This window comes from Uloborus diversus, chromosome 10 (assembly GCF_026930045.1).
Source record: "Uloborus diversus isolate 005 chromosome 10, Udiv.v.3.1, whole genome shotgun sequence".
NCBI lineage: Eukaryota > Metazoa > Arthropoda > Arachnida > Araneae > Uloboridae > Uloborus > Uloborus diversus.
The window spans coordinates 138741867-138765629 of NC_072740.1; positions in this window are offsets into that span (position 1 = coordinate 138741867).

Genomic DNA, 23763 nt, shown 5'->3' on the forward strand with positions numbered 1-23763 from the left:
TCTATCGCCACTGTGCTGTCCATTAGCCAGTGGCGTACCAAACATGGGTGACAATGGGGACAATAGTTTGTAGTATTACCCTCCCCCTTTGTCAAATGCAAAAAAAAAGTTTTAATATTCTATGTAAACATGAAAATAAATTCATACAATTTTTAGAAAGAACTGTAAGGTAGGAAAAAGGGGGACCAGGGGAAACACCCCCGCAAATTTTTCAAATTTGTATTCTTCAAAATACATTGCTTCATATTTCTCAAACTTGAAATTGCACTTTGGATTTCACCCCCCCCCCCAGACGGGTGACAACCAGGGTGGACCACCCCCAATAGCGACAGTACTCCATTAGCAATATTTAACCTCTCGAATTGGTTGTTGAGCTGAGCTGCAATAGGATTTGCTAACCCCTGCAAGCAGATGAGGGGAAGGGGGGGGAGGCACAATAACCCAAAGTCAACTCCTTGCTACATCCTGCATCAAAATGTAAATCATGGTTCTCACGTTTCTGTAACATATTGATACAGAAAATTGTGTAAGGTAAGTATTTGTAACTCCCAAATGTTTCATATCCTGTTAATTACTTACAGGGCCCGATTTAGAAATTTTAGTACTGTAAGTACAACAAAATTGCTTGGCCCCTTGAATTGCATAGTCAAAGAACGTGCTCAATTGCAAATATTTTTGTCTTGGCAGAGGCTCCCATCTCTGAAAACCAATGGCTTACCCTCCAAAAAAAGAAACCGATACCTCCCTTGCCTCCCCCCCCAGAAAAAAAACTTACGTGCACTAATTTTCAGGGTTGGGATTCGAGTTTCTTGGGGGTAACCCTATTGACCCTCCCCCCCCTTCCTTGGGACACCCTTGGCGTTTGCATCACTATATGCTGCCATGCATAGTCATCCAATCTTAAAAGGAATTTCTGAAGTTATATTTTATTTCTGTATCAATGTATTTTTGTAATTTTATGTTTACATAAATAAACCATCACGAAAGATTTAAACATCTTGAAGTATTGTAAATAAAAAAAAAACAAAATAAATACCACAGAAGCAGTAATAGTGAGCTACTACCATGGAGTGACATGTGAGTGGTCTAATTCTCTGCAAGATGTCACTCCTGATTATTGTCTCACTCTATGGGGGAGAGTAAGTTTTCCACTGAACTCATTAGCCTTGTTGAAACACAGTCGACAATAAAAATTAAATTTATAAACTTACACTTGAATAAAAAACATTAAGAAACATTTTATAGATCAAAATAGAAAAACTTGTTATATGTATTGTTAGGCTTTGCGACGTTGAGCTCCGACTCTGGCAATGTTTACCTCTTCTTCGGAAAATAGGGAGGGGTAATTGCCGCTAAGTTGAGTCGAGAAACTTTCTTAGTAGCTTTTCAAAAACATTTCAACTAAAATCCGAGCCAATAACACGTCTATTTTTCGCAAAACTCCCTTAAAACAGGTAAACATAATAAAGGTCACAGCTCAACTAACCAGAGCTGACTATAAAAAAACAGTTCGTAATTTTGGTGGCCCTTCAGGCTAGGAGGCCACTAAGCCGGGCTTAACAGGTTTGCATTTAAATCAGGCCCTGAATACTTAATCCCAAATTCAGCGTTTCAGAAGTTCTTTTGGAATTATTTCTACTGCTTACTGTTAGGCTGTTTAGCACTAGAAAAAAATAGTACACGATCTCTGTTCTGTTTTCGCTTTTTGCACTACTTGTAATGGTAACAAAATGTTGAAAAAGAAATTTAAAGTGTTTTGCTTTTTTTAATTTAGATTCTATTTTATTTCTTAAGTGTATAAACTACGAATTGTTTGAATGGCTAGATTGATACTCTCTTGGTACTTATGTTCTAATTTTCTACATCGTTTCTTAATTTTATGTACAATTGCCGATGTCAGCAAGAGATGCTGCGTTACATTTTCTCCTCCCGCTGTCGATTGATGTCGACGATTTGTCGAACCAAAAATCATTTTCAGTTTGTACGACCTTATCTGCAAAAGAGTATGACTTTAATTTTTTTTTTCTTTTTGCCAATTTTTTTCCTGATACTTTTCTTGTTCTAATTATCCTTAATAAGAAATCTTACATCAATGTTTCAAATTTTTCCCCGGGGGAGAATCCCCCAGAGCCCCTAAAATTGAGAATATTTTTTTAATAGAATTTAAAGGAAGTCCTTGAATCACTCTCCTTATCCTCCTCTTCTCAAAGGTCAATTCAACACCAGAGAATCGGGTAGCATTAAAAAATGAAAGGAAAAACGCATGGTTTTATGCATCAGAGGAAAAGACACTCACATCGCATAGTATTTTTTTTATTTTCAAATTGGCATGTTTTGCCATTAACATAAGTTATCCGGACAACAAAAGGGAGAAGGCGCCCCCATACTCGTATTAGCTTAGGTACCCCTTAAATCGAAATTCGGCCCTGAAGAATAGAAACTTAGAATCGTTTATCTCAAAGTGAAAGTCTGCAACACTAAAATCCATACGTTCCAGCTTGTTTGTTAACACAATAACAGAAGTAATGGTTTATTAGTTTTCGAGACTGAGTTTTGGAGAGCTTTCGTTTTTAATTTTCTATCCCGAGTCTACTATTAACGAAGATTAAGCAGAAAGTTAAATGTCCGACTAAGTGTAAATTATTACAGCTTTCTGGATATTCGTTTTATGTGACGTTAGTAGTACATAAAATTGCTTAACTCGTGAGAAAACAGCAATTTGAACTCAGTTTTAGGACGATGATCTTCTGTTTTGAAATACCTTCTGGAAAGGGAAGCTAAAAATAAATGGTAGAATTTGGGATTCACTCCTAACTATGGGAAAAACTTTTTGTTTAGTAACATTGTAATCTGATTTTTCTTAAATGGAAATCGAGTCGGACCCCGATTTAACGAATTCATCGGGACCGAAACTTTTTCCGTTAAATCGGGGTTATTCGCAATATCGGGGTGTGGAAAAAAATAAAATAACTGCACTTACCTTATCTAAAACCCCTAATAAGCAACTGCGTAAAAATATCTATAAATAGAAAGTGAAACAGAATTAGAAACTTTTTATTCAGCAATTCACGACGTATTACAAACTAGTTAAATTGAAATTTTAAACTGCTAACACTAAGTAATGATGTTTGATGCTTGACAATTCTCGATACTTGACTCGAAATAGTTCTTTCGACTTTATGGAGAGAAGAAAATACTGTGTCATTTGCAGCCTGATGCATGATATGTTTTTACAGTTTCCAGGCTGTATAAAGCATTCGAAAAAGTAACGGTTTTAATCGGAGTTTCACTATTGCTTTTCTGCATCAAAATCAATGTTTGTTGTTTGCCTCTTTGTCGATCAAAAATTGTTGATTGATTTCAAGAAAAATCTTTTTCTATTTCGCACAATATGGATATAACGTTTGGAAAACAATCCAATATTTTCTAACTGAAATTAACAAAAAAAAATTTTTTTGGCTGTTAAAACAATGCGTTAGTTCGGAGTTTATTATTCGGTAAATAGGGGGTTTTGCCTTGGGGGGGGGGGGAAGAAAACGGGGAAAAAGAAAAATTCGCTAAATCGTGAAATACGTTAAATAGAAGTTCGTTAAATCAGGGTCCGACTGTAATGTCATAACACTTAGGAGAAATTGGAGGAGGCCTTAGGAGAAATTTAAGCCGGATCTTCGGTGCTTATTCCGAGTCGCCGCGAAACTGCCACCCTTACACATGTTCTTTCCAGCTTTTGTATAGAATATCAAAACAAACTAGAGGGCTCTGCCCCGCTTACTTTACTCGCCAACTCCCGTTTGCCACCTACGGTGGGTGACAATAGGGGGTAGACAGAGCGGACTGACTCCCCTGGATATTCTGTAACTAACATCACCAGTATTGATCTGGTAGACATTGCCAGTTCGAAGGAGATAGGGTTACAGACTCGTACAAATATTAATAGTATATACTAAGGGACTCCGATCCCTGCTCACCCCGCTCGCCAAACCCCGTTACCCACCCGCGGTGGCTGAATGCCGCCTGCGGCGTACGACAATTAACGATTTTAAATTTTTTCACCCCTGGATGTCCGACTCCTTTAGGTTCAGAGGGGTGAGACAGGGACGGACCGGAGGACCCTTCCCTGGATGTCCTGAATCCAACCGTACCAGTTTTTACTTGGTAGATTTTGCTAATCCTGAGGAGGTATGTTTACAGTCAGACTTGAACAGAAATAAAAAGTACGGCTAGGGTGAGTTCAAAGGAATTGCCTCACGGGCCCTGGCTCGCTCCGCAGTATATCCGGCACTGTTTTACATTATTTCCATAATTTTTACTCTTTTTGCTAAATATGACAAGGTGTATGCTGGGTTAATAGCTAGAAATACAATTTTACTTCTGGAAGATCAGTGGTAAATTAAAGACTAAATTACATGCAAGAAATGACGACACGAAATATGTATAAAAAATACCTTAAGACCTTTCACCTTACTCCCTCTAGAAAAATGTATTATTCTGTCGAGTGCAGTTAAACGGCAGTATCTGCAGAAATGAGTTTTCGAGACACTTAAAAAAAAAAAAAAAAAGCGCTTTTTGTATTCAGTACTAACAGGTAAATGTTGGAATTCGACGCTTTTTTGCACTTTTCTTTCAATGGAAACCAAATAAGTAACATTGTACATTGAAGCTAACGTACAATAGGTAACAAAAATGCAAAAAAAAAAATGCAGTTACTGCCCCGTCAGACTACAAAATAAAACTTTTAACACTTAAGCTTTCACTGCTGCCACGTTAAATGTGGTGGTATCTAATATCTTGCATAATTATCTTAAAATATAAAAAGCAAGTTTTTTTAGAGTGATATCATGCGACAAATAAGCATAAGATAATTTGAATTCCAAATGAAAACCTTTGAAAAACCTGTAGGGCTCTGACCCCTGCTCGTTTTGTTCGCCAAACCCTGTTTGCCATCAATGGTGACCTCAGCTATTGAAATCTATCTGCAAAATGTTTACAGAGATTTCTGGTCTATTGGATAGTAAGCAAATGTCCAATCAATGCAAATAAATGAAAAAGCCATTTAATTGCATTAAAATTTCATTAAAATGACAGATAAATGGATTTGACTGAATATTTTCCAATCTCGTCAAGCGACCATGCATCCTTATTCTGACACATATTTACGTAATCATGAATGTACTTATAAAAAGACTAAGCTCTTATACGTTTTAGACCCAAAACATATTAAAATCCTGGATACTTATCAATTGAAAATATCGTAACTTTAAGATTTGACTGGAGAAAAGCAGATGATATACGCAATTCTAGCTGCCGACAAGGAGTTGAAATGATACATTTAATACTGAAATGAGTAGACGAAAGCATTCGGAAATGGAACTAAAAAGCTTATAACTTGTTTTTTATTCAACTTGGAAGTTAGCAGAAAAATCAGTGCTTTCGATGGACACATAATATTTATGTGCAAGTAATTCCCTCCCCATATTAGAAAATTTATGTGAAAATTGTCTTAATTAGTATTAAAAAATATCTACAAATCATTTTTTTTTTGGAACTAGGTAACACGGCTTCCTTTGGATGTCCTGCATCAAAATCGACTGACACAATGTATTAAGAACTATAAGGTTTCATTGTTCTTTATGGCGCTCAAATAATACAATTTCTATATATATATATATGTTTTATTTTCATTGAAGAAGCAATTAAGTTGCTCTGCCTCACCTTGTGCAAGTAACAATTATTTTATACCAGCTCCGCTTGCAAAATTTAAATCAGAAATGATTCTTCAGGGGAAAAAAAAACTTGTTTTGACAATGATGTCTATTAGCAACCTTGGTTTGTCTTGTTTTCAATCGGTCATGAAGTAGAATCGCCCAAAGACGAATGTCAACAGTCTTTAGGTGGACTTCATCTAGACCCGTCATTTAAGGGGGGCGCAACTGCTTTCTCCCTCTACTAGTTATGAAAAATTAGTGTTTTTACATACAGGGTGTCCAGCAAAGGACTCCCTGGTTTCTAAATTAAATATCTCGAAAACAAATGACGATATTGGAATAAAACAAACGGTATGCTTATTGTGAAACCCATAAAAATCATATACGGGAACTTGGAAATTAGTTTATAAAAGTGCCAACAGGTGGCGTTGCACGCCGTTTCTGCAATAAAAGTCTCCATAAAAAGTGCTGCGAAGAGGTTGGACGATAGTTTCTAGCGTATATGTAAGCATATCAGAGTGGCTTAACTACTGCTGAAACAATTAACCTCTTCGCAGCACTATTTATATAGACTTCGATTGCAATGACAGTGCCACCTGTTGGCATTTTTTAAACTAATTTCCAAGTTCCTGCATATGATTTTTATGGATTTCATAATACACACCATCTATTTTATTACAATATTATCCTTTGTTTCCGAGATATTTAAGTTTTAAATCAGGGAGTCCTTTGCTGGACACCCTGTATAAGTGGCCATGGTTTTCATGCTTTCCCGACAAAATTTGTATTTAGTATGCTATACACCCTTTGCTTAGTTTTAAGGAAAAGATGACTATTTCTTCTAGGCAGTGTGTCTCTTCAAACATCAGTCAAAAAAAAAAAAAAAAAACTGTTTGCATGAAAATGGATGAAACGTTGATTCGAACACTTCCACCTTAAAATAATTGCAGGTAAAAAAGAATTTGCGACAAAAGCTTTCGTCTTAGCGAATCGTTATAAGTTAATTGTTCAACCAGCACTAACTTAGGATATCGTGATTTGAAATAAAACTTGTACTTTTTCTTTCTTGGGGGGGGGGTTGGGCTAGCCTCGAAAATGGCTCGAATATTCATCAAAAGTACATTAAATTCAATTTGGATTTTTTCTGAACCACTGAAGGACATATTAACCGTTTTATGCATTTAGTTTATATGTTATGCATAGTAAAATGTTTCGTTCGCAAAAGATTGAAATTCAAAATTTGAAACTAGTCTTTTTTTTTAACTAATAAAAGTAGAAAAAAATATTCTTCTTCGACAGCAAAAAGACATGACTTTCGTTGAAATAGAATTCAAGCAATGTAATGGAAATCAAATCTGGACTGAAAATTTCTTTCGATGAAACTAATGTTTCTTTGTATTGGTATTCGTTGGAACGGGCTTTTGCTCTGATGGCATTTTCGAGAAAAAAAAATATTGGAAAACAACAAGAAATTATGCATAGCCAGTTTAATTTTTTCGATTATGGCAACTCAAAACCATTTGCAGTTAACTGATAAAGAATAAAACATTGATTATTTAGTTAAAAGTTAGTAATTCAGTCAAAGACCTGGTAATCGGTAGAAATTTTTTTTTATTTTAACAGTTATGGTTTTACGTTTAGCAGTTGAATTTAGGAAGTAGATAGTAAATTGGGTTGCTTTGCTCAGCAGTTCATTTTAATCCATCAGTGACGTACATATTACGCAAGCAAATTATTGAAGGTACAATATAACTGGGTTCATGAGATTCAAATGAATAGTCAAAACTTCAGTTTAATTTGGGAGATTTGTAGTAGAGTAACAAAATAACTTCGAAACATCTTCTTATCTTATGGAAATTGAATTTACGGTAAAACTCCCACCTAGTAAATATTTGAAAGATCATTTAAGCGATCAGTGAGTTTATCTACGTAATGCGTGGATTTAAATTAGATTTTCGGTTTATTTCAATACTTTATTTTATCATAAAACATATATTAGACCTCATCATCGAAAAATTAATTAGAATTTTAAATGACGATTAAATTATGCATACGTGTCCCCTTTGACTTTACGTGATGGCCTATGCTGATCGGTTTAAATAATGCAGAAAATGTGCTAATTTCAAAAACACATTGCAAAAGCTTATTTTTACAACTTTTAATGAGATTTTTTGAAAAATCTCATTAAATCTTAAGAAAGAAACTAAAATAGCTTTAAACTGATTCTTTTCTCTAAAATATATATTTGTTTTAAATATTTCTTGCTTCACTGGATAAATGCTTAAACAGTTATTTTCTTAGCCTCTGATTAATTGAAAAAAAATGAAATTCTGGGGACAATCTTACAGTTACGGGCGTAAAATAAAATTTCTTTCTATTTAAATGACAGCTTTTTTATTTATTTTTTAATGTGTGGGAAAAGTATTTTAATAACTAAGTAAAAATGTAAGTATAGTTGCACCTATCAATACAAACTAAGTGCATGAATGTATGCATTATCTAAAACAACTCTATCATACATCTGAATTCAATTGTATAGTAACTTAGAATAATTCAAACTACACAGTGTGTAAGTTTGAAATTTGTTAACTTTTTGAAATATTTTCTCTCGAATTCAATTTTTTTAGGGGAGGGAATCAAAAATTGAATTTTTTTTTAAATATAAAATTTAACTTTTTAAACGAGCTCCAAATATTATGACTGGCACAACTAAATATTGCATTCACTTTATTCAGTGAAGTTTATTGGTGTAACTCTGTATAGATCATCAAAAATTATATCTTTACCTCAGAGCTAGACTCACGTAAGGCATATAACTGCTGCTTTGCAGGAAAGCGAAAACACTTTCGTCTGGTGCACACAAAAGATGGGACTCGTGCTCTTTATGCTGGTGAATAATTATAAAGGATTTTTTTTCTTCTTTTTGTAGAATTGCGTTGTGATGTCTAGATGCGGAATACGATTCCGCATATAAAGCAGTAATAACCTTAAAATTACCATTTTTGGACTTACGTTAGTCTTGCTCTGAGGTACCGATATTTATCTATATTATTGCCTGACTTTCTCTATAAAGAACTTAGCTTGCTATTGTACTTCAAGTTTAAATGTTTATTCATTTACAATGAAACTGCGATTTTACGTTTCCCAAGTCTGCGTTATCCCCAGCATTTAACGTGTTTTCGTTGGATCCAATCAATTTGCTGCTATGTATTTCTCGTATTTTACATTTTCCCGTATTTAACGTTTTTAACCTAGTCTCCTGAGAAACGTAAAATCGGGGTTTCATTGTGTATGCAGTTATGATTCATCAATTTTCACTTACGTAAAAATGATCTTTGCTTCGCACACCTCTTCTATTTGAAGTAAATGTGAAAAAAATGATGCGCTCAGTTTCTTTTTTTTTATTAAATTACTATTACGTAGAGAAAAACATTGTCTTAACGATTATAAATGCATCAGATGATGTAACAATCTCCTAATCAGTATACTAAAAGAGAGCTTAGCTATTAAATTAATTAATTTATTTTTTTTTTCAAATTGATAGCACCATTTACATTGTGTGAAATTTTAGTGACTTGGCTAATTTAAGAGTTATAGATGTTATTTGTTAATATAAAAAGTTTGATTTACATTTTATTATCATTATTATCATTATTCTTTTAATTCAAAATTGAAAGTTTTCAACTTGTGTACGTAAGAAATTTGTCAAGCTTAGATACTAACACGTGCCATTATTCAGTAACTTAAAATAGTTTATGTCGTTAGCTTTAAAAAAATAAATAAATAAAAAGCACTTCGAAAAATTGACTGAAAAGATAGGTTTTTCATTTAAATATTGGAGAATTCTTTATGAAAATATAATTTTTTTTATTTATTTTATGTAATTTTAAGAGTTCAGAAGTGTTTTCAAATAAAATGATTTTTAAATTTTTTTATATAAAATTAAACTTTTCAGGATTGCATAATTTAATTAGTTTTTTTTTCTGGTCAGTTTTGGTACGATATGTTTGACAAAAACAAATTACATTTCACCATCATACTGACATATTTCCTAATAAATGTATAAAATTGATTACCATGCTGTGTTTTTTATATATTAGAGTACAATTACAGTTTAAAAAAGAAACAGAAATGCAAAGAACAATTTAAAATTGAACACAATTTTTTTTTGCTTCAAATTTTGATATATTTATTTTGAAATATTTTGTATGTGCATTGGAGTCATTCTCCTTTTCAAAAAGTATCATAATTTTTAAAACAAAATCGCCTAAAATCAATTTATTGTTAAAAAATGTTGTAGTGTTGATTATTTTAGAGAAACTGTCATTTTGCACATTGTAAAATATTGAGAATATTAAGAAAATAATGCTTCTGAACTGGTTAAAGTTCGAATTTACTAACCTCTAATTAAAGAATTAGACAGCTCACCAGGTCTTCTTGTATTGAAATAATGGTTCTCGATTTTATGAAAATCTCGATTTTATGATCATTATTTGCTGTCGTAAAACGTTTGCAAACCGATTAAGTTGAAGTATTTTATTACTAATTTGAATTTTTTTTGAAGGAGGAGTTGAATATTTTTTCTTAAATTGATACTTTTAATAAATGTTATGAAATTTCTGAAAACTCCGAGTGGTGAGGAAGCAGATTTGTCCAGTTTTTAGAGGCTAGTAACCTGTCTGAAGATCCAGTTATGTAAACCTGGGTGGGATGCAGGTAGCCTCAAGTCTCTTAATTGCCTCCCAATAATGGGAATGTGATTAGACGGGTAAAACTGAACTCACTCTTTTGTTGTGTTGAACATTATGTACTACTGCAAAAAAAGTTTTTAAATATTTAAGAGAAACTAGTTTTGAACGTTGTAAAATATTGAGAATATTCAAAAAATAATGCTATTGAACTGGTTAAAGCTCGACTTTACGAACAGGCATGATTTTTGGAACAGCTTACCAGGCTTGAAAAATCTTGTATTGAAACAAGGCTGTGCAATTTTAAGAAAATTTCGACTTTGTGAACATGTTTCGTGGTCCTAGAGGGTTTGCAAAATCGAACGTCAACTATACCATGTTAACTGAAGTATTTTATTACTTATTTGAAAATTTGTTTCAAATATATGTTGCATATATGTTCTCAGCTTAGTAAAGGAAGCAAATTTGTTCAGTAATTAGAGGCTAGTAACCTGTCTGAAGATCCAGTTATGTAAACCTGGGTGGGATGCAGGTAGCCTCAAGTCTCTTAATTGCCTCCCAATAATGGGAATGTGATTAGACGGGTAAAACTGAACTCACTCTTTTGTTGTGTTGAAAATTCTGTACTACTGCAAAAAAAAGTTTTTAAATATTTAAGAGAAACTAGTTTTGAACATTGTAAAATATTGAGAATATTCAAAAAATAATGCTACTGAATTGGTTAAAGCTCGACTTTACGAACAGGCATGATTTTTGGAACAGCTTACCAGGCTTCAAAAATCTTGTATTGAAACAAGGCTGTGCAATTTTAAGAAAATTTCGATTTTGTGAACATGTTTCGTGGTCCTAGAGGGTTTGCAAAATCGAACGTCAACTATACCATGTTAACTGAAATATTTTATTACTTATTTGAAAATTTGTTTCAAATATATGTTGCATATATGTTCTCAGCTTAGTAAAGGAAGCAAATTTGTTCAGTAATTAGAGGCTAGTAACCTGTCTGAAGATCCAGTTATGTAAACCTGGGTGGGATGCAGGTAGCCTCAAGTCTCTTAATTGCCTCCCAATAATGGGAATGTGATTAGACGGGTAAAACTGAACTCACTCTTTTGTTGTGTTGAAAATTCTGTACTACTGCAAAAAAAAGTGTTTAAAATTTACGAGAAACTAGTTTTGAACGTTGTAAAATATTGAGAATATTCAAAAAATAATGCTACTGAACTGGTTAAAGCTCGACTTTACGAACAGGCATGATTTTTGGAACAGCTTACCAGGCTTGAAAAATCTTGTATTGAAACAAGGCTGTGCAATTTTAAGAAAATTTCGATTTTGTGAACATGTTTCGTGGTCCTAGAGGGTTTGCAAAATCGAACGTCAACTACACCATGTTAACTGAAGTATTTTATTACTTATTTGAAAACTTGTTTCAAATATATAAGTTGCATATTTGTTCTCAGCTTAATACTTTTAATGAATTTTCTCAAATTTCTAAAAACTGAGCGGTGAGGAAGAAAATTTGTTCAGTCATTAGAGGCTAGTAACCTGTCTGAAGATCCAGTCATGTTAACCTGGGTGGGATGCAGGTAGCCTCAAGTCTCCTGATCGCATCCCAGTACTGGGGATGTGATCAGAGGAGCAAAACTGAACTCGCTCAATTGTTGCAGTGAAAATGCTTTATTACTAAAAAAAAATGCTTCCCGTTTCTGTATAAATTTTTGTCTGTATTCCATTGTAAAGCTATTGACACCGGTGTTATGAAATATTTAAATGAATTGTATAAATTTGCATTTATGTAACCGTAGGATTTATTATGAGATCCTCACACTACAGAAGTTTTCCTGACATAATATATATGTAACGTCTTGGAAGTATGATCAGATTAATTGTAATCGAGCTGAACTTCAAAGAAATAATTTCAAGCTCTTCCAAAAAATTATAACCAGGAATAAATCCCAAAATGGTAGAAAACACTTTAAAAGTGAAAAGCTCTTGTCGAATGAAAAGAAAATCAGATTATTAATGATGAAATCCTGCCTCTAAACGAAAGACTTTTCTTCGAATAAAACAAAAGTGTCCATGATATAAAGCTATTTGAAGTCTTTTGAAAATAAGAAAAATCCTCCATTCCACCCAAAAAAAAAAAAAAACCGCTCCTCTCCTACTGAAAAACTTTCTTCGGTGAAAAAAATCCCCTTTTCTCATTGGAAACAATTTTCAGTTGAAAAAGCCTTTCAAAAGAAATACAACTGCTATCAAAAAAAAAAAAAAAAATCCATCTTCGATAGGAAGAAAGACTGCCTTTCAACTGATTGGTAGAGCCAAAACCTTACTAATACAGATCAATGTCTATGAATTGAAACAAACGCCAAACGCAATCCTGAGAGAAAAAAAACTATATCAACTGTTGGAGAAACAAATCCCCCGAATGAACAAAAAAAAAATGGGGGAAAAGAAACTGTTTGGAATGAGAAATTTTCTCTTAAACACTGAGATGAACACTGAATAAAAGGGAAGGTAAAAAAAAAAACACCCAATGAGGAATAAGAACTTTGAATGAGAGTTGAAAAAAAAGGGAACTGATCCTGCTTGGATGGGAGGAAGGAGCGGAAAGGGGGAACTGATTCTGCTGAGATGGGAGGAAGGGGCTGATCTTGCCCGGACAAGAGAAAAAACTCAAAAGATTCAGAGAATACTGATAAATAACTGATTCAATCAGTATTTCATCCGCAAAGTGAAAGTACAACTTGTCTTAGAAAAATGCCAAAAAAAAAAAAAAAAAACTAAAATGAAAAAAAATACTAATCCTTTAATCAAAAAAGAACTTATCAATGAAAGGAAGTAATTTTCCGGTTTAAAATTAAAAAGCTCGTCGGATTGAAAATACAGGAACAATGCTGATGGACATGTTATAAAGCAAGTAATCAATTAAAAAGAGCAGGAATTGGAAGGTCTATTCTATAAATGAAAAATATATTAATTTCAGTGCTTTTCTTTCAACGCAGCAATGCTGTTGATAAATGACATTTTCACGAATTTACAAAGCAAATATTTTAAGTTTGTGTGAACTTAATTATGTATAATTGTTTTTTACTGTAACTTGCCCCTTGTCCCAGTTTAATTATGATGTAAAAACATGACTCTAATTATATTTTTTACATAAAAGATATTTAAAAAAGAATAAATGTATCCTGTGTAGACAACAAAAATTCACACGTTGGCAAGGAACGTGACACAACTCAAAATTTGGGAAATACGTGCTTGATATGGATTTAAAATCTAAATTTAATGCTCTTTTCCGCCGCAAAATTAGCACTAAGTTAGCTTACATAACTGGTGCGTGGTGGCGTAGAAACGATGTAATCTATAGCAACACATCATTAAATATACATAATTTAGAAGAAAGTTTTTCAAACTTTAAGTAAGGGGAGGGGGCATTATGAATTTAGGAAAAAAACACAAACTTGAAACACAATATAATTTTTTGCGAGTGTTGTAGTATTTGAGACGAAACTGCTTAAAACTATACTGTTGCGTAAAACCATGATTTTCTCCTATGCTATTTTTTTATAGTTGTGTCACTTACCTTGCCAGTATACAATATGCCCTTCAGTGTGAACTGTGATAACTAGTTACTTTGTTATGCTCTTGTTCAGTTAATGTTACTTCGCAAAGATGTTTACAATTTTGTAGTTTCTTTAAGGACCAAAAAGGAATGCAATATTTTTCTGTGCACAGTTTTGAATGATTTTGTGTTTCTGTTATCGGTCAAATTATTTCCAAGCCAAAAAAATGAGCAACCAGTTTTCTAGCTTTTACCTAAATTCTTTGTATCTATGCAAAATTGATTGCTCAACTGAATAGTAATATAATAGATAATATTTAGTTGTGAAAAAAAAAAACATTTATTAAATACTTTTTTTAGGAAAAAATACTTTTAACACATTTAGGATTGAATTCTGCATTTAAGGCGAATATTGTTAGCCACTTACGACAACCAGGGAATCACGCAAATGCTGTCATAACGAAAAAAAAATCAATAGGTAGCATTCGAAAGAGCATGTTAAGAGATTGTGACAACTTATTTGACCCTCATGTCCCCACTCGCGAGATATAAGGTATCCATGGCTGATATAATTTAAGAAATGCGCCAAGTTTAAAGTGTTGAACAGTGGAAGTCTCACATGACTTCATCGTCTGCAGATTGAAGTCTTTGCAATATGCAAGCCATCAATCTGCAAAGCGTGTGAAAGATGTCTTCCATTTCTTACGGAAACTTGCTAAACTCGGCGTCTTTTCTTAAGATATCGGCAGTTCTTTAAAACATCATATCTCGATAACGGAGACAAGGGGGCAAATAACTTATGCGTCCAAAACACATTTTACTCTGCTCTTTTGATTGCTACTTATATTACTTCCTATAGACTATCGACTTATACTAAGACTATAAATTAATTGGATGTACCTATAAATAAGAAACATTATGAAACTCTTGAGTGTTAACAGTTTATGGATCAGTATGGGATATATTGTCTCGTAATTCCAAGTTTATTTTATAAATAATGGAATACAAATAAATTATGCATTATGTCTTAAATTATTTTTTATAAATTTAAATATATAGACTCTCTTTTCATACAAATGCTGAAAGAAATTTTTGCAAGTGATAATCTGATAAATAATTTTTTAAGCATTTACAACAGTCGCAACTAATTTGTATCGTATTAAAAATGACAGAGAAAAGAATTTTAATTTTTAAACTTTCATTAATTTAAATTTTCTTAAAGTTAATTTTTGAAATGTTTTTAACCAGAAAACATTTTGTTCTTTTCAGTCATTTTTTACATTTTAAATCAAGACATTTATCTAGACTTTCAGTCGTGTTTTTAATTCAATCATTTTCTTTTTCGCATTTCTAAAAACAAAATTCTTTGAATTTTTATCTAATACTAATATTTTTTTCCAAGTATCTAGATGACGGGATCGTTTTCCTTCGTTTTGTGACATTTATGAGGTTGAAGCTCAATTCGTGTGCGTATAAAAAATAATCCGCCCCAAATGCAGCCTCAAAAAAAAAAAAAAAAAGATTCAAAAATTTAAGTAAAATGGGAAAGGGTAGACCAACCTGCAAAAGAAGGTTTCTCCATCCTCGGATGTCATTACTTTCTGTGAGAAGTAATTTCGCAAATGCCGAATTAAAAAATACAGTGAAATCCCGTTAAAACAAATACCACTACAAAATGATCCTTTTTAATTATTTTTTTCACTCTTGACCATTGATGGACTCGCTTTTTTTTTGGGAATAGTGCTACTTTAGATTTTTTCAACTTAATGAAAACATATAAAGCGCAAAAATGTTATTTATAGTCTGATTACGTGCTATTTATTCAAATAGCACATTTCTTCTATGGATATCTGAGTAGTAGAGAAACTTAGTGTAGGAAAAGTTTGTTTATTTAGGACTGGAACTAACTTATGAAAATACGAGCAGAAGCTCTTATGATAAAAAGCGCACTGCAAAGGTCAGCAACAGATGACAAGATTAAGTCCTTTAATTGAAAAAGACAGTTTCAGTTATACTAATGGGGGGGGGGGCGGTTATTTTCTGCTCTAAATATTTTCCGTACGTGTAGATATATTTTGAAGAAATGAGACGAAGCACAAATAACAAAAGATGAATAACATTTATTCTGCAAAATTCTAAACGTTTAAAATTTTACTATGCATTCATAAACCAATGCTTATTGCTTATGCCGTTAAAAACATCTTTGGTTTGCCTGTACACTTCTTAAGTGTATGGGCATCCGGCAATGTCCATCGTCTTGTCCCCATCAACCTGATGTAATATGCCTTCGAAGCCATCTGAAACTGAAGTTTAGGTTTGTTCCTACTTTATTAAAAAAAAAAATCTGGATCATGAAATGGATTTTATGCCGTTTTGAAATTAAAAGTTATCTTGCTGCGCCCTGTATTTCGTGCTGTTTTCAAGCAAGGTAAAATTTTAAACCATCTGCCTACTTTCGCATAATGGCGTTTGTTCCCTTCAGTCAAAAATACTACTCTTAGTCACTGAAACTGATAGAATGAGTAAAAGGGAAAAAAAATAAAAAACAAGGAGCAAGATAAAACTTTCATTATCCCCAACGTTTAACTTTTAATCAATTTTTTAAATGTCCTATTCTGGAAATGAGGCGTGGGCTTTATGACGTCACGAGGGATGTACTCCGGCACGCTACTGCACTGGCACCATGAATGTTTACGCTTGCAGTCTACTGCGTTTCCGATAGTTAAAACGCTAATTAAGTATTGCGCTCTGCGCTAATGGCATCACTTGTGATGTCATGTGCAGAAGCGTAAAAAATGAAATTGAATCTGCGCAAAGATTGAAATGATAGTTAAAAAAACACTAAACTTGGTCAAATTATTCTTAAAATGTTTAAATCCTGTGTTTTTAAGTATGCTCTATCAGAAAAAAAAATACTTTTAAAATTTCAGAAACAACCGAATTTTTATCTCCAACCAGTTCTTAGGAATGCAAGGTAATTTACTTTAACACTCCTGGCGTGTCCACCTCATGATTGTTGGCATTCACCTTCGAACGAGTCGACTGCAAAACTGATTCAAAACAAGCTAAATCAAGGCTGATAAGAGTGGACATTGTCAAAACTAGTTTTCTTCGTGAAACATTGTTCGTTCGAAATTGTGCGTGTCATGTGTTTAAATAATTGATTTTTGTGACTGTAACAGTTAAGGTGGATTCTATACTGTTGCTGAACTATATACGACAAAGCGTATTAATTAGTGATCGCAATACCAGTATGCCGAATCCCCCTCCTCCTTTGGACAAGCTGTCACATTTAAAGAACTCCCCTCCCCCTTCAAACCGTGACATCTATGAACAGTAATTAAAAGTTTACTGTGAAAGACCACGTAGTAATGGACGGTATTTGATTTGAATCAACCCAGCAATTTCAAAGTTTTTTGAAGATGGAGAGCAAATGTCGTATTAGTTGTATTTACAGCAGGACTTTTGCAGATGGCTTATCGATAGGAAAATTGCAGAACATTAATTCTTAAATATCTAACTAAAATAGCGAACAAATTAGAAAGTGAGATGCATTGAAATTACTTTTAAGAGCAGGGTCAATCTACTTTCCGCACAAACCGTCCAAAATTTCCTTCACATGCATAGTACTCATCTTCTAAGGCAGCGTTTCTTCATTTGTTTGATAAGTGGAATCCTTTTGAATGTGCACTTTCTTCATGGAACCTCTCGTATAGTTTGCATTCAACATTCTAGAAATGGTTTAATTTCAATGGCGGTTTTTTTTTTTGTTTAAAAAATATTTATCGCGACTTAAAACACTAATTTTAACTCTAATTTTACTCTGAATGCTATCTACAGCTCATTTCAGAGAAAATTTTAAAAGTTTTTATTTAAAGGAAACAACTTGCATTCTCAGATCAGGTTCAGCACTACGTCTGTGGTAATATTTAGTTTTTGCTGACAGATAAGTTGAAAACATAAATTTAGATGCAAGTAATAAAAATGCCAACAAGAAATTTCGTGACAATCGACGTCATTCATCTTTAAAATTGCACTAGAATTTCACTGGATGGTATTTTACATTTCTGGTGCAAGGAAGGATCATTCGCCATTTCAATAAAAGTCGTTTTATAGAGCTGACATAAGTGAAGGTCATACATTGACAATAAAATGGCTTTTTAATCCACAATTGATGTTTTCTCAGCGGAAAACACTCGTTGGTTATTTGGCTCAAAGCTAATTTTTTGGTGACAAATTTGACCATTTTGTTAAAAAATGCAAGTTTCGTGGGACCCTTGAGTGACCTCCACTGAATCCTGGTGTTTCGCGGAACACAATTTAAGAAACGCTGTTATAAGGAAAAGGATTGCGCTAAAAACATCTTCGCTCTCGCTGAGGGAGTCTTTCTGCCGTGCGCAGGTAGAAGTTAAAAAAAAAAAATTAGAACTGTAAATTTTTCATTTATTTATTTATTTATTGAGCAATCACGATTGCTCTTTGTTCTCATTTGACAGTCTTTGACGTTATGGTTCCTTTTTCAGCTTGGACCCCCGGAATCCACATCTGTTGGGTAGTGGCGTCCATGTCTTACACACGCATTCTCATACACCCTCGCCTGCGCGCGCGCGCGCCTTTACACACATACACAGGCCTACGTGCACACACGTAAGCCTGCACACACACAACTATACACACGTAACCATCCAGGAGGAGGGACATGCTTGGGGGGGGGACCGTTTCTAGAAACAATAACTCTAATGAGTAGGGTCTTGTCGCAACTCGTGATTGCGAAAAACATAATTTGAATTCAAAAATTTAAAATTCAAATTAGAGTTGATTGGAGGAAGAGGGTCACAGGTCTCATCTTTTTTATTTATTTTTGCATTTTTGTCATCTATTGTGCTTTTAGCTTTGTTGTGCTGTTCAAGCTTGCTCATTTGGTTTTCACTGAGAAAAAAAGTGCGGAAAAAAATGCCTAGTCCCAACATTGCCATTTTGTTAGTATTGATTCCAAAACGTGTTTCAGTCAAGAACTCATTTCTGCCGATACTGCCATTTACCGACAGTTAACAGAAAAGCCACTGAAAGTTGAGAGCCGAACGAGAAACCGTTTAGCTTGAAACTTTTCGAAGAATTTATTTTTCCCGGTTTCATCTTTTTACGACTTTAATTAGCAAATGTATTAGTTAAAATGTCAATTAACATTCTTTTGCTAACTTACGAGTTTTCAGAGGTATGGCGAATTAGTACCTCGAAATAAATCGGTGGCGAACGGGAGTTGGCGAGCGAAGCGAGCTGAGAGCGGGGGACAGCAATAACAATGACAGCAATAGACAGCAATAGCTTAGAGACAGCAATAACAATGCTTTTATAAAATTTGCAAAATATCTTTTGGTGTACACAAGGAGCTTCTTTTTCAGAACTGAAGAGTTTTGAGCGATGAGAGGCAAGCAGCATACGCGATAAAGCTCAAATTTTTTCACCTCGCAAAAGGAACGGAGGAGGGGGGGGGGGGGAATCTCTATTTTATAACCCCGAAAAAAAGCGCACCATAGGCTTCGCGAAGGGATATTTGAGGAGTTTGAATGCTCCCTCCTGGATCCCGTGGGGTTAATCCATACTGTCATTTCTAATATGTTAGTATATATACATGAAAGGACTGTTATATGAATCTAATATATTTAACTCTCTTCCAGGATAAAATTTTAATGGCTCGCTATAAGTAGCTGATCAATATTTATACCTAATTGGAAAGGTTTCCTAACCAATTTTCTGATTAACTAATGAGCGAGATCTGAACGTAATGACAATTTAAATCATTTTTACTTCCTTTTATGAAGTAAAGGAAGTATTCGCGAAAAAGTTTTGACCCCAAAATAAGCCTTAATTTCCATTTTGCTCGCCCCCGAATGAATGTTGAGTTTTTTTCAACCCGACCACACGTGGATATATGCCTAAGAACGTATCGACATCCGAAATATCCATTTTGACGATCTCCGAATTAATTGAGTTTTCTCGTGACGTCTGTGTGTACGTATGCATGTGTGTATGTGCATATGTATCTCGCATAACTCAAACACGGTATGTCCTAGAAAGTTTTAAATTCGTAGCGTGGACTCTTAGTAGGATCTAGTTGTGCACCTCCCCTTTTGGTTGCATTCGGATGATCCTATGTGGGTCATTGACACATTTTTGGGTGGAAATCATTGTTAATATCAATGCAAACTCAAGTGGTGTTATAATTTGGCAAACACTTGGCGACCAAAAGCTTGGCGTTATGTTGCCAAGTTTTGGCAACTTGGCAAAAAAAATTTGGTGGGTTTTTTTATTTAATTTGATTTTATTTTGGCCACTATTGACGATGTTTAGTGTTCACCATTGAATCACATTAAAATGTGCAATACTGGAAAAATTAAACAAAATAAAACCTTTTTTTTTGCTTCCTTTTCGTTTTTTTTTGCTGGGGCAAAAATATTTAGTGTTTCTTTGCTTACTCCATGGCATTATTATCATTAAATCGGCGTAAAAGGAAGTCATGTGATGCACACATTAGCTCGTTTGAGATATATTTAATCAGCATAGGAATAGCTAATGATTAAAACGGTTTGTTTTTATGCATTAAACACTCCTCTTACCTTTAAAGCCATTCAGTTTCGAAATAAAAGCATTATGTTTTCCTTCCTCCTGTAGGGAATAATTCTGAGTTGTGACCAACTCTCCAGACTCTTGGACAATATTTCTGACCTCACTGTTGATACATATGCGATGTATTTCATGCAACTCGTGTGTCACTAAATTTAGCGTAATCCACGGAGCTTTGTTTACACTATTAGACCTAGTAAAAGTTATATAGCAGTGTTTCACTGTGATAGAATGAACATCTACAAACCACAGGCGCATAGCAATTTCCGGGTGAAAAAAATTATTACATTGCCATTTTCGGAAATTTGAGTAATTTACTACATTTCAGTCTTTGGTCTGTTCAAAAAGGGCCCCCTTACAGAAACTATGGCTCAGAGTTCATCAATAAGCAAGACTTCAGAGGTTTTTAGTTAATCATCACAGTTGAGTCACATGTGTGTTTTGAGAGGGGACGGGGGAGAGTTTTTTCAAGGTTTTAGGTTTTAGTTTAATTTCTTCCTATTTACTAATTTGTAAATTCTTTCGTACCTGATTCCGATGAGGCTTGTTTTAGATCTGTTGTTCTCATTATATTGGGTATTTATAGGGAATATTGTCCTTATTCTAATGGGGTGTTTAAAACACTGTTGTCCTTATGATATTGTAATGTTGGACACGCTTTGAAGTTATTAGTGGCACTTAGAAACATAATGCTTCCTTCCAACACGATCTGAAGAGAATTATTATTTTCAGTTTCATTAGATAGCAAACATGTTATCGAAAATACAATGCTACAATTGTGAAAGTAATTGCAGTGCATAATATAATTGTATTAAGATATTCAAGTAAACAAACGTTTCATAACCGTCACTCAATGGTTTTCTTGAAATGTTTTAATATTTATGTTTGACATCGCTACCGAAGCGGTGGAGGGGGCGGTCCGCCTCGGGTATCACCCGTCTGGGTGTGACACCGAGAGTGGAATTGCAAGTCTTCGAAAAAAAAATCACTATGCAGAATGTTTCCCCGAATATTTAAAATTAAATGTATTCTACTGCAGGGCTGATACCAAATTGGATTTAAGAGTTTGTGAAACATATTGATACTTCAATTCTGATTTTTTTCCTAACATTTTAAATTATATTTAATCTATCAAGTAGAGTAAAATCACTTGGGGGGGGGGGGCTGACATCTTCTGGAGGGCGACATCCAAAAATTCATTTAAAAGTTTCTGAAAAATATCAATGCTTAAATCCTGATATATTTTAAATTATATTTAATCTATTAATCGCATTAGCAATACTACGAGGAGGAGGGGGGCTAGTGTCGAGTGACAACCCTTGAAAGAGGGACATCCAAAATCTATAAGTGTTTCCTCAAAAATGTAAATATTAAAACTTCAATATTTTAAATTAAGTTTACTCTAGCAATATTCCTATTTTGTTCAATGTATTACCCGTAGGTTAGATAACACTACCATTCAAATGCAGTCAGAATATTTGAACCAAATTAATTTTTTATAACTACACATAATTTGTTTATCATTATTTCAGATTCTTTTGGAGCTCTTAGAATTGGGAGGCGGAATTACAAATGTTTTTTTATATATGTGTGGAGAACATTTCTACTGATGTTTAAGGCGGGAAAAGTTGTACAATATAGTCAGTACACCGAATTTAAGTAAAGACCTAGTTTAAAACTTAGTTGAAGCCTCTAGCCCATACGGTAATGGTATCTAAAAAAACTCATTTCTGCAGATGTTATCCATAGCATTCCCTCGGCAGTTTAGATGTCAGTCAGTTACCATGTTTTTAAACTTTTTCAAAACTCAATGAAAACATTTTGAAAATTAAATTTCGACAGTAAACTTAAAGATCAATTAAACAGGGGAAATTTTTAAAACGTATATTTTGTGTGGAATGTGGCAATGCTTATGGTTTTGCTTCAAAAATGTCCATCACTTACCCGTGGAATTGCTCATATACGCATGAAAGAGTAATCAAGATTAGCCATATATGAAATGACTCCAAAACTGAACGAATATAAACTGTTAATTGTCACTGGCTTACATCAAGACGCAAGCATTACAGATGTCAAAATCAACAAATAGAAGTCAAATAAAAATATGCCTATTTGAAGTGTGTAGCAAGTATTTGACTTGAATCACTTTTGCATTTCGTGTAAACTTGGTTCAATTTTTTTTATTTTTGGTTTGACTATTATAAGAATAAGTATACTTTTGTTACAATGGAATGAAATCTTGTGATTTTATGCGGGTATGGACAACAGAGTGAGCGATGCATGGTCCGTGAAATGTCCACGGTAGGTTTTGCTCACATAGGCCTTCGCTATTCTGAACAGTACTTAACTGCTAAGCCAAAATGACCTTATGGCTATGGGCAAAGCTGGGTTATGTGCCTTCTGAGAGTACGCCACAGGTTTTTGAAATATGGTCACCAATGACCTGGCGCTTTTGAGGTTTTACCCCTCCAAACGGTCATATATGACGTTTTCTTAGGAGGGAAATTCTGGCTGATTCGCAGCAATACACCGTGGACCTCGCCGGTCATTTTATACACGAAAAGACTAAGACGGGCATCACTCAAATATAAGCCTGTCACTTCACACCTGTCAATTCTGGTCCTTAGTATAAATTAAAACTAATGGTTCCAAACTTAAATTACTTAAGTAACCTCGCACTGATTCCACCAGTAATCATGCTTGCCACTTACGATCTTTTACTTAATATACTTTAGTACTCGTACTCTCGTGGGATATGGTAGCAATTCCAATGACTTCCTTGGCGGGAACTAAATTTTGTTTCTATTCAACATTCTTATTTCGACATTTTCCAGATGAAATACTCGCAAAAAAAAAATTAAATTACGCCCCAAGATGAAGGCGTAATTTACGCAGAGTAGAATTATCACGAAATTGAGAATCAGTACATTTTTACGTTGTCCAACCAATTTACAGGTAAATATTGTCTATGTGCTGCCAGGGTAGGCTGAAGTGAACTGCCGCGTTATATAAGCACAAAAGTCGCATCAGCACTTTATTTCGAAATTGAGGTACTTTGTCACGTATTTCACCTAAATTCAATGTTTTGTGGTCATTTGTCAGTGGGATTTTTTATCTGAAAATGTTATATCTGGATTTAAAAAACAAAAAAAGGTGGCGAACTTTGAACGCAATTTTTCATTTT